The 12,037-nt window shown below is 42.5% G+C and overlaps 2 non-coding genes across 2 annotated transcripts; one reads left to right on the top strand and one right to left on the bottom strand.

Moving 5' to 3' along the window:
• Positions 1-2,921: 2,921 nt before the first annotated feature.
• On the bottom strand, positions 2,922-2,995 carry trnai-aau (transfer RNA isoleucine (anticodon AAU)). The gene has a single exon. It is a non-coding gene; the product is annotated as a tRNA-Ile (tRNA).
• Positions 2,996-8,506: 5,511 nt separating this feature from the next.
• On the top strand, positions 8,507-8,579 carry trnar-acg (transfer RNA arginine (anticodon ACG)). Its single transcript has one exon. It is a non-coding gene; the product is annotated as a tRNA-Arg (tRNA).
• Positions 8,580-12,037: the final 3,458 nt, after the last annotated feature.

The following is a 12,037-nucleotide window of genomic DNA, read 5'->3' as shown; positions in this document are numbered from 1 at the left end:
GTGCCTTCAGAGAGCCACTACATTTAATTTTGCTATGGCAACATTACATATTTGGCGTCCCTGAGCCGGTTTTCTTACATGTGAAAATAACATTTTAGCATCATATTATTACATACAGGTCTCTAGCTTCAACACAGTGATATATATATATACTCAGTGATTTATTGGTACATGCCCAGGTCAATAATCAGAATGAGGATTTATTTCCAGACGGGCTACAGGTAGTGTTGTGAAATACTTAAACACACTGGATCGCAGATTTAGACCCCCTGCACTCTTACTCCTTAAAAACCAAAGAAATGAAGATATGTAGCAATCACATTGCAACAGGGCTGACAGTGACTTAATGCTTATACTAGTGGACTTCTGGTACCTTTAGGGTACGGTGTTCCCTGAAGGGCTCTCAAACCCCGCATTTCAGATGCCTAGCTGTTTCGCTGATGTGTTGCACCTCAGAATCACTTTTAAACCTTACCTCTGGTATCTTTAATCCCTATTGCTCAACGCATGGTGAAAGTATTGCATAAATGTGTCTGAAAATGAGCAATGGGCACCTGAGAGACTCATTTGCCTGTTTCACAAATGATCATATTTGACTAGAGATTCTGTTTGGGATTCAGTTGTGCATTCTGACAGCAATCGCTTTCAAAAAACGATACATTCTGGATGAGGTCAAGGTGCAGGAACACTGTATTTAGGATGTGTTTGCACTTATTCTGTGTCTCTAGCTTCAACACAGCGATATATGTATATGCTCACTGATTTTTTGGTACATGCCCAGGGCAATAATCATTATGAGGATTTATTTCCTGATGTGCTAGGGGTAGTGTTGTGAAATACTTCAACACACTGGATCGCAGGTTTAAACCGCCTGCACTCTTACTCCTTAAAAACCAACAAATGCAGATATGTAGCAATCATATTGTAGCTGACACTCATTTGCCTGTTTCACAAATGATCATATTTTACTAGAGATTCTGTTTGGGATCCGGATGTGCATTCTGACAGCAATCTCCTTATCGCGGCTTTGCCCTTCTTGCCTCTTTGGACAATATCTCCATCTTGTGGTCGTTATTGGTAATGTCTAGACAACATCTCCATCTTGTGGTCGTTGTTGGTAATCTCTTCTTATGCCCTTTTTTATTTTAATTCTCTATTAGTTGATTCTAGAATCTCTACAATGGAGATGAAAACATCAGTTTTATAGCAGACAATATGACATTATTTATAGTCCAATTAGAAACTTATTACCCTGTTTTTAACATAATAACAAATTAAAATTGATTAAAACTAAGTTTGGAACACCAGGGAACATAACAAATGATTTTTAGGAAAACCATGAAGTTCTCTGTGTCCAATGCCTGCAAGGGGAGAAAGCTAGAATCCTTTGATTTTTTCAAAATTTGAAAATAAACATCATATAACAACAGCTTTCATTCCTAGGAGTGAAAAATAACCATTTTTGAAGACATAGTAGTTTCTAAAACACTACAATAAAGTTAAAAACATCAGTTTTATATTACATTATTTTTAGTGAAATTAGTCATTTTTTGCACTATTTTTAATAAAATATCTAATTAAAAGTGATTAAAATTAAGTTTGGAACAACAAGGAACACAAAAAAAAAGATTTTTAGGAAAACCATGAGGTCCTCTGTGCCCGATGCCTGCAAGGGGAGAAAGCTAGAATCCTAAAAAAAAGTTATCAATTCTAGAGCCTAAGAGGAAAACAAGACAAATGTATATCTCCAAATAATTTTATGTGCTTCAGAAGAGCCCAGGAAAGTTTTTTGCATACATGAAACCACGCCCGTTTGCACATAAGCAGACATGGTTGCACACACGACTGCATGAAAGCACACGTGCATGCGAAGTCATCCTGTTGAGCATTTGAAAAGCCGCACCACGCCGCACTTGAAATAGCTCTTACATTAGTGGTAGACGCAGGAATCGCCTTTTTATTTACGCTCTTACCAACGCGATGGAAAGCAAAACAAAGCAAAGCAGAGCAAAACAAAACGAACAAACGAAAACCCTCACGTCCTGCACTTGCATATAACGCCGTTACGTGCCCAAGCGGTATTGTACGTCATCCTAGCACTGCACCCCGGGGCGTAAGGTATATGGGAACGAGCACACGCCACGAATCGTCTCGAATCACTCCCTACAGCTGTAAGGCGCCTTGAAGCGTGCACCCCCAACATTCTTCTTTGCGCATCTGTGAAAGGTAAACTCTTGAGCAAACTCTGAACCAGCTCTAAGGAAACTAATCTGATTAGACGTTACTTTGACTCATCTTTTTACTCTCAGTGCTGGATTGCTCAAACTCCAGCTAGGGTTAGGTTTAACATTCCCACGCTACTTAGACACTTTGTTTACGCTCAGTGCTGGATTTTGGGAACTTCAGGACGAGTGGGAATTTTCTCCTATCTGTCCATTCTGTTTTGTTTTGGAGACTCTTGGCTGCCTATGTTGTACAGTGCAGCGTGAAGGAAACATTTTCCAAAACTGTGTCAGCTCAAAAGTTGTAAGAAAACCTCTCCAGCTGCTTTAACTCTCTTCATTTTTGTCATTTAATGTGACAATCGATGTATAACTGGAGCCTCACATATGCAAATGGTGAGGCTCCAGTTCGACACCCAGTTCGACACCACTTTACAGTATATGACAAAAGCATGGCAGACTGTGCCGGACCAGCTGGTAAGTTCCGCTTATTTTGACCATATTAAACATTGGAAATCTTCCCACTTGCATTTGTGACACTTGATTTTGGCTCCACCTAAGACACTCTTAAATCTTCAAACACTTTTCTCTTCTCCCGCAACACTCTTGTCTGTCGGCACTGTGTGGCAGCGTTGCAGGACAACCCATCTCACCACGGAAAGGAACCTAACAGCTTTGGTAAGAGAGGAGAAAAGGACATGGCCCGTACGGGGCTCGAACCCGCGACCTTGGCGTTATTAGCACCACGCTCTAACCAACTGAGCTAACCAGCCTCGTGACAGTGCCCCTCTCTGTGCTGCAAAAAATCGAACTCAGGGAATTTCTTTTGTCCTCCTTTGAATAGAAAGCCGTGTAATTCAGTGTACGGGCTTTCTCATGCAGTTTCATGGTTTCACAGCATTATTCAGCTGATTTTAAATGTACCTAAAGGAGAAACATTATTGAAGACCATCAATTACCAAGAGCTTTTGTCAAAGGTTTTGGTGGTCATTTTTAATGACCACAGAGCACTATGACCTCGGTTTTACATCTCATCCAAAAGACAGCGCCCTTTTACAACACAGCTTCTCCGTCACTATATTGGGAGATTGGGACCCGCACAGACCTCAGGGTGAGCGCCTCCCCGCTGGCCCCATTAACACCACTTCCAGCTGGAAGCTTTGTTTTTCCCTGTAGCTCACCCTCATCCAGGTACTGACCTGGCTCACACCTGCTTAGCTTCAGTGGGTTTTCAGTTGCGAGTTGCAAAAGTTGGGATGCAAGTGATGGAGCCGTTCGCTGCAAAAGCCACTGCATTGGCCAGGAATCGAAACCAAGCCTCCTGCGTGGCAGGCGAGAGTTCTAACAATGAACCACCAATGCTCAATGCCTGTACCTTCAAAAAAGACGCTTTTTTGGTGCTGTGTGCAAAAAGCGTCGACATCTACTTCCAGCTGCAAAATGCCATCCGCGGACGCTGTGAATTTATTTATTTAGACACCGCTCAGAATCCCCTGTAAGATTCTCCTTCAATTCCGTTTTGCAGTGCTTTAGCTCTTTCAAAAGGCTTTGCTTTGCTAGTCACAATCCAAGGCTTGTGACAGCATTTGAAAACACTTGCCACTGCGTTGGCCGGGAATCGAACCCGGGTCAATTGCTTGGAAGGTAGCTATGCTCACCACTATACCACCAACACATGCCCAGGGGAGCCCTCCAGGACACCACCAGAGAATGCTCACGATTTCAGAAGCTGTCTCCGGGACGTGCTGGTTCCACACATCCTGAATAAATCATGTTATTGTTAGTTGCTGTAGCTAGACGTTCAAATGAGTTTCATGGCCAGATGAACTGTTTCCTCAAGTGGTATAGTATTGCAGTAAGACAGCACGATGCCTGCAAGACTATGTCACGCTAAACGCCACAGATTGTGTTTGTCCGATCGTGTCAGTCGTCCTGCAGCCACGGGAAGTGGGACACAAACATGCTGCAATGCTTTCAAGACATTAGGATTTGTTTTTGCAACATCCGAGAAGAGTACTTGTGGCTTGAATGTGACTGAGCAAGGTGTTTAAAGACAGAGACTGAAAACTGTTAAAGGATGAGTCAAAGTAACGTCTAATCGGATTAGTTTCCTTAGAGCTGGTTCAGAGTTTGCTCAAGAGTTTACCTTTCACAGATGCGCAAAGAAAAATGTTGGGGGTGCACGCTTCAAGGCGCCTTACAGCTGTAGGGAGTGATTTCAGACGATTCGTGGCGTGTGCTCATTCCCATATACCGTACGCCCCGGGGTGCAGTGCTAGGATGACGTACAATACCGCTTGGGCACGTAACGGCGTTATATGCAAGTGCGGGACGTGAGGGTTTTGCGTTTGTTCGTTTTGTTTTGCTCTGCTTTGCTTTGTTTTGCTTTCCATCGCGTTGGTAAGAGCGTAAATAAAAAGGCGATTCCTGTGTCGACCACTAATGTAAGAGCTATTTCAAGTGCGCCGTGGTGCGGCTTTTCAAATGCTTAACAGGATGATTTTGCATGCACGCGTGCTTTCATGCAGTCGTGTGTGCAACCATGTCTGCTTACATGCAAACGGGCGTGGTTTCATGTATGCAAAAAACTTTCCTGGGCTCTTCTGAAGCACATAAAATTATTTGGAGATATACATTTGTCTTAGTTTCCTCTTAGGCTCTAGAATTGATAACTTTTTTTTCATTGTTGGCATTTTTCATCATTTTCCAGAAAGTGGTTGCAAGCCCGATATCATGCGAAGAAACTTCAGGATTCGGGGATCAGTCAATGGATTTTCTTCAAAGTTGGATTTTTGCACTCTGTGGACCAAGAGATGTTGTTCTATAATGTTTTTTTTTTTTCAAATTTAAAAATATCATTTTTTCATGGAGCTTTGAATGGGATGGATTCACCCTCCTTTAGCTAGGACAGAGCTCCAGGAGCCTGGGTAGGATTCTAGCTTTCTCCCCTTGCAGGCACCTGGCACAGAAGACAATATTTTTTTCCTTAAAATCTTTTTTTTTGTGTTCCTTGTTGTTCCAAACTTAATTTTAATCACTTTTAATTAGAGATTTTATTAAAAATAGTGCAATAAATGACTAATTTCACAAAAAGTAATGTAATATAAAACGGATGTTTTCAACTTTATTGTAGTGTTTTAGAAACTAATATGTCTTCAAAAATGGTTGTTTTTCACTCCTATGAATGAAAACTGTTGTTATATGATGTTTTTTTTTTCAAATTTTAAATGATCATTTTTTCATGGAGCTTTGAAGGGGATGGATTCACCCTCCTTTAGCCAGGACAGAGCTCCAGGAGCCTGGGTAGGATTCTAGCTTTCTCCCCTTGCAGGCACCTGGCACAGAAGACATCATTTTTTTCCTTAAAATCTTTTTTTTTTGTGTTCCTTGTTGCTCCAAACTTAATTCTATTCACTTTTAATTAGAGATTATATTAAAAATAGTGCAATAAATGACTAATTTCACTAAAAATACTAAAAGTAATATAAAACGGATGTTTTTAACTTTATTGTAGTGTTTTAGAAACTAATATGTCTTCAAAAATTGTTATTTTTCACTCCTAGGAATGAAAGCTGTTGTTATATGATGTTTATTTTCAAATTTTGAAAAAGCAAAGGATTCTAGCTTTCTCCCCTTGCAGGCATCGGACACAGAGAACCTCATGGTTTTCCTAAAAATCATTTTTTATGTTCCCTGGTGTTCCAAACTTAGTTTTAATCAATTTTAATTTGTTATGTTACAAACAGGGTAATAAAGTCTTAATTGGACTATAACTAATGTCATATTGTCTGCTACAAAACTGATATTTTCAGCTCTATTGTAGAGATTCTAGAATCAACTAATAAAGAATTGAAATAAAAAAAGGGCATAAGAAGACATTACCAACAACGACCACAAGATGGAGATATTTTCCAAAGAGGCAAGAGGGGCAAAGCTGCGATAAGGTAAAATCATTTTTTGAAAGAGATTGTTGTCAGAATGCACATCCGTATCCCAAACAGAATCTCTAGTAAAATATGATCATTTGTGAAACAGGCAAATGAGTGTCAGCTACAATATGATTGCTACATATCTGCATTTGTTGGTATTTAAGGAGTAAGAGTGCAGGTTTAAACCTGCGATCCAGTGTGTTGAAGAATTTCACAACACTACCTCTAGCACATATGGAAATAAATCCTCATAATGATTATTGCCCTGGGCATGTACCAAAAAATCAGTGAGCATATACATATATCGCTGTGTTGAAGCTAGAGACACAGAATAAGTGCAAACACATCCTAAATACAGTGTTCCTGCACCTTTGACCTCATCCAGAACGTATCATTTCTTGAAAAGGATTGCTGTCCGAATGCACATCTGAATCCCAAACAGAATCTCTAGTAAAATACGATCATTTGTGAAACAGGCAAATGACTGTCTCAGGGGCCCATTTCTCATTGTCAGACACATGTATGCAATGCTTTCACTGTGCATTGAGCAATAGGGATCAAAAACACCGCAGGTAAGGTTAGAAGTCATGTTCTATGATCATTTCTTTCAGCATTAGGGACTAAATATACTAAACGTATGATGCTAAAATGTTATTTTTACATATATTAATGTAATAAATGATTGCTTATGCTTTATAAACAAATCTAATTATAATAAAAGCTTAAGTTTTGTATTTATCTTGTACCATAGAACATGATTTTCTTTGTATTTCAAGCCCACAAAGTGTCCAAATGATGCACCTTTGATGCTCCAGATGATCTTTTTCTTTTTTTTCCCTCGTACTCGAGGGTCAATTTCCTGTTCCACACGCGATTTCAACATTTTCCTTGGGAGATGTCAAGCCAGCAAGCCACTGCTGTGGTTCAGTGGCCAGCGTGGAGTTCAGTGGCCCTGTTGTACACAGAAAGCACATTGAGCTCCTTGGACATGAAAAGTTCCAGATAAAAGCCATTTGTCATCCTTTCTCTTGGTGTCGATGTTGCTATTGTATGTAAAGGTGGCAACTTGCTCAGCGAGCAGGCGGAGCACACACCGAATGCAGATGTGTCTGAGTGGTGTGTCCAAGTGGCTGCAAAAGGACAGCACTCCCGGGGCGCTGTGGCTTAGTTGGTTAAAGCGCCTGTCTAGTAAACAGGAGGCCCTGGGTCTGAATCCCAGTGGATAACCGCCTACGGCTAGACTTAATTAAATGCAAGTATTCATTTCCTGTCTTTAACGCGACTTGTTTTTCTTAAAATTGATGGAATTTGCAAAACATGAAATACAAACATTGCTAATCAGCGCTAGCGGCTGGCAAAAAAAAAGAAGTCAGCAATGTTTTTTTTCTTTAACCTTAACCCTGCTAATGGAGAAGAGTTAAACGACCGAGTCTATGCAGCTTAAACGGTGCTCATGTCGGGTTCTTAGCTGAAAGGGTGGTAAATCACGCTCACCCCAGTCCTTAATCTTTTAAAGAGGATACAAAATTGAACCTAGTCGCCACATCACATACATCCTGTTCAACGATAAAAAGGTGACATCTATCCTCGATCCAGAGGAAATCCCACGTTGAGGGCATCTTTTTTTTCACTTTACCGTGAATCGGGCTCGGCTGCACAGAGGAGAGAGCAGAGCAATGAGGTCACGGGGACAGGGGAGTCACACGCTGGCGGTTTAAACACGCGGAAGAAAACTGAGGGATCCACAGTATGTGGACCCTCCGTGCGCCATCAGTCCACACTCTGGACTCTGAATCCTGCCATCCAAGTTAAGATCTCGGCGGAACCTGAGGCGCAGTTCCTTCTTAAAACGTAATCTGGTGAGCATTTCTAGAATCGTACTTGTATAGATGCAGCCTTTAATGTGTTGCTAGGTTAAAATTGATGACTTCTTGAACTTCAGTAGGCAACTGCCCTCTTGATTTCGGATTTAATTTCTTTATTACAGGGGCGCTTTTATGAAGACAGAGTCATGTTCAGGTACTTTGCTTGATGGAGGAAGCATATTTCGGACTCTGTGATCTGCTCACCTGGAAAGGTCTGCTGTACTACTACAAGAGAGAAGTAGAGTCTGGAAGAATGGACAATTTTATGATGCTTTGGAAGATAATGTTTTTTTTTTCTTTGAAATCGAAATGAATCAGAATATCAGTGCAAAAGACAAACTCTTGGTTTGGTTTAAAGAGATATGGTTTTAAAACAGACAAGATGTAGAAAACAGGTGTTTCTCACTTTTGGAAAAGAATGGACCGGGGGTAATATTTTACTAGTTGCAGTGCTGATCTCACTGGGTTACAGTCCTGCAGTGTTACACCAGGGCCAGTGGCGCAATGGATAACGCGTCTGACTACGGATCAGGAGATTGCAGGTTCGACTCCTGCCTGGCTCGGGTCGTTTTTAAACGCATCGGGCTACTCCCTAAGTAGTCTGTGCTACTTACTGCATTGTAATCGTACCCAGTAAGAGATTTCCTTCATGTAAATGAACTGCACCTGACAGCTTTAGAAAAACACCTGGGCTCAGTACGGTGCTGAGAGCTCAGCGTTGCTGTTCTAATTAGCACGCACTGCATCGGCTATGAGCCCGAAACTTTCAATTATTCCGATCAGTAAGTCAACACGTAGTCCACATGAACGGTAGAAATATTCTCTTGTCTGTCTCTTGTTTGTATAGAACTGAATGTCCCTGACAATGTACTGTTAGTTTTAATTGAAGAACGGCATTTGTGTTCAAATATACCAGACAAGTTTACGTAACTGCTCATGCGACACTCAGTTGTAATTAGTCAAGAAATAAAGTCGAACAACAGCTGCGGGTTTGATTCTGAACGTATGAGATTGCAGCGCCTTTTACTTTCATTGACAAATGATAAAGATTCGAAGGGAGATCCTTCAGACCAGCAAGCAAACCCACGGCTATCTCGGTTTTCTATCTAGGCAACGTTGGTGTCTGCAATAGCATACATGAAAGCGTGATGCAATTTCTGTGGCTACATTTGTTGCACGTCATGCACAGTAAGAGTGTTTCTAACACCAAATAAAAAGTCAACAATTAGCGATCACGCCTTCTCCTCAGTTAACCCACTGAAACCCTTGCTGTTAACAGTTCTTTACTGCGTGCTTTACCAGCACCTACATATCGTGTCGGTTCTTTCAGCTTTATTCATTAGGTTTTCAAAGGCATAAGTAGAGCACCAGAGGTGCGAACGCAAAATGCGTGGTTATCTGAAGAATTGATTTTCACGGCAGCGGGTCCAAACGATTTCGCGTTTTTATAGTACCAGGAAAGGAGAAGCGGCACTTCGCCTCTGCCGCGCAGGCACAAGGCGACGTGCGGCAGACGCCGGAGTCGGCAGGTTTCAAACCTGCGCGGGGAAGCCCCAACGCATTTCGAGCCCATCACCTTAACCACTCGAGCACGACAAATGCGAGCTCAATGCCGCCGCATTCCTCCTATAATCAAACACGGACTGCGAGGTGGCTGCGGAAACCTTTTTAAAGTTGGTCTTCGTTAAAAAAAATACCTTTCCAAGATTCGTGCCGGCAGACAGACACGCCTCAGAGGGTTTAAGGCTGGCTTCACGTTCAAATGGTAAAGTCCCCCAGTCCGGATGTCAAAATGCAACTTTGGCAGACAGAAAAAACATCAACAAACCAAAAATGTGGACAAGGATTTTACAAGCTGCACCACACTGCACTTTCAAAAGCATTTACATTCGTGTTAGACGCAGGAATTGCCTTTGATTTGCGCGCTTACGAACGCCATGGAAAACGAAACAAAACTAAAGCCCTCAGCTCCTGCACTTGATTATAATCCCGTTACGTGTCGAAGCAGGAATTTACGTCATCCTACCACTGCAACACGGGGAATAGAGGGAAATGAGCACAAGCTACGAATTGTCTCTAATCAGTCCCTACAGTTGTAAGACGCCTGGAAGCGTGCACCCCCATCATTAATCTTTGCGCATCTGTGCAAGGTAAACTCTGGAGCAGTCTCTGAAACGGCTCAAAGGAAACACGTGATTGATTCCATGTGCATCTGGGGTTCATTTCTTATTTACATTTAATTCAAGGGAAAGGCTTGGGTCAGTTTCAGACGGCCTCCAACAGCGAGATTCAAGCGCCCCACCTTCAGCCCAATCTGCGCCGCCAGAACGCCAACGGCTCCTCTGGTCTCCGGGGTGCGGTTGTGACCCCGTAACCTAAAGTGTTGGTGGCAGACAAATGGAGACTAACAGGTGATGTCCTAGGACATGACTACATTGTGACACTCGGTGGGGATGGTGACCATTGCTTGGAAAAGAGTGCGAGGCCCCTTTAGAAAAACATTTTGTTAACAGGCATTCTGCCTCAGCCTAAACACCTATAGCTTGCAAAGCGCATGCTATTAGACAGGCACCTCTGCAAGACCTTAAGAGTCTCTTAAACTAGTGATAGTAAGGTGTTCCCAATGGGCGATGTTTGGCTTTCAAATCATCTCTCTGTGGAAGCGCCGCGATGCAGCTGTTTAAGGCTTAGAAGCAGCTGACTGTTTCACTACCTAGCTGATTACTGTCAGTCAGGGAGCTCAGAGGTGAAAAGCCTGTCTGAGAGACAATTCGCCGTCGATCAGTTCAATATGTTCCGTACCAACTCGGCGCACCTGAGATCATCTTGGTAGCTGTGTAGCTCAGATGAGTGAGAGCGTGTGTGTGTGTGTACCACCGTGATTGGATGCCGGTCCTTCTCAGGTCACAGTAAACCTTCTGCTGCCTAACTTTCCCCAGTGTGCCCCAGTGGCCTAATGGATAAAGCACTGGCTTCCTAAGCCAGGAATTGTGGGTTCGAGTCCCATCTGGGGTGCTCCTGTCCCATTTTGAGCGTACAAATGTCCTTGTGATTTGCAAAGCTGCAACCCCACCTTACTCAGTGAGCGTCTCTGCTTTTCTCTCACATACAGTTGGGAGAAAAACTTTTGTAAACAGCCCTTCGGAATGATGTGGATTTCTGCATGAATGGCTCCTAACATGTGATCTTATCTTTATCTAAGTCATAATAATTAATAAAGAGAGTCTGATTTAACAAACAACACACGCCCAACATTTGACATTGCTGTTTCTTTATTGACCAAATGGTTTAAACAATCAAGGTCATTGATGGAAAAAGTACGTGAACCCTTATATTAAGGAGCTAGTGGAACCTCCTTTATGACAAAAACCTCAACCCCTACTTTCTGTAGCGGCTGGTCAGACCTGAGCAGCGGTTAGGAGGTATTTTGGCCTATTCCTCTATGAAAAACTGTTTCAGTCATGTATATTTTTGGGATGTCTTGCGCTGAACGGCCTGCTTCAGATCACGCCACAGTACTTCAATGGGATTGGGGTCAGGACTCTTACTTGGCCATCCCAAAATACGGAATTTCTTCTGTTTCAGCCACTCTGTTGTTGATGTACTCCTTTGTTTTTGTCATGCTGCATGACCCAGCGTCTTTCGAGTTTTAGATCACAGGCAGACACCCTGACATTCTGCTGTAGATTTTCCTGATACATCTTGGAATTCATCGGTCCCTCGATGATTGCAAGCCGTACAGCCTCCGCCATGCTTCCCAGGTGGGATGAGGTTTTGGAGTTGGTATGCAGTGTTTTGTTATCTCCAAACATAACGCTGTGCACATTTACCAACAAGTTCAACTTTTGTCACGTCTGTCCACAGAACATTGTTCCAGGAGTTGCTGTGGAACATCCATGTGGTCTTTAGCAAACTTGAGAGGGGCAGTGGTGGTTTTTTTGGGGGGGAGAGCAGTGGTTTCCTCCATGGTGACCTCGCATGATCACCACTCCTGTTCAGATTTCTTCTTATGGTGGACTCA

Source organism: Lepisosteus oculatus, unplaced genomic scaffold, assembly GCF_040954835.1.
Source record: "Lepisosteus oculatus isolate fLepOcu1 unplaced genomic scaffold, fLepOcu1.hap2 HAP2_SCAFFOLD_93, whole genome shotgun sequence".
Lineage (NCBI taxonomy): Eukaryota > Metazoa > Chordata > Actinopteri > Semionotiformes > Lepisosteidae > Lepisosteus > Lepisosteus oculatus.
The sequence above is the reverse complement of the archived record's forward strand: the minus strand, read 5'-3'. Positions and strand labels throughout refer to the sequence as shown.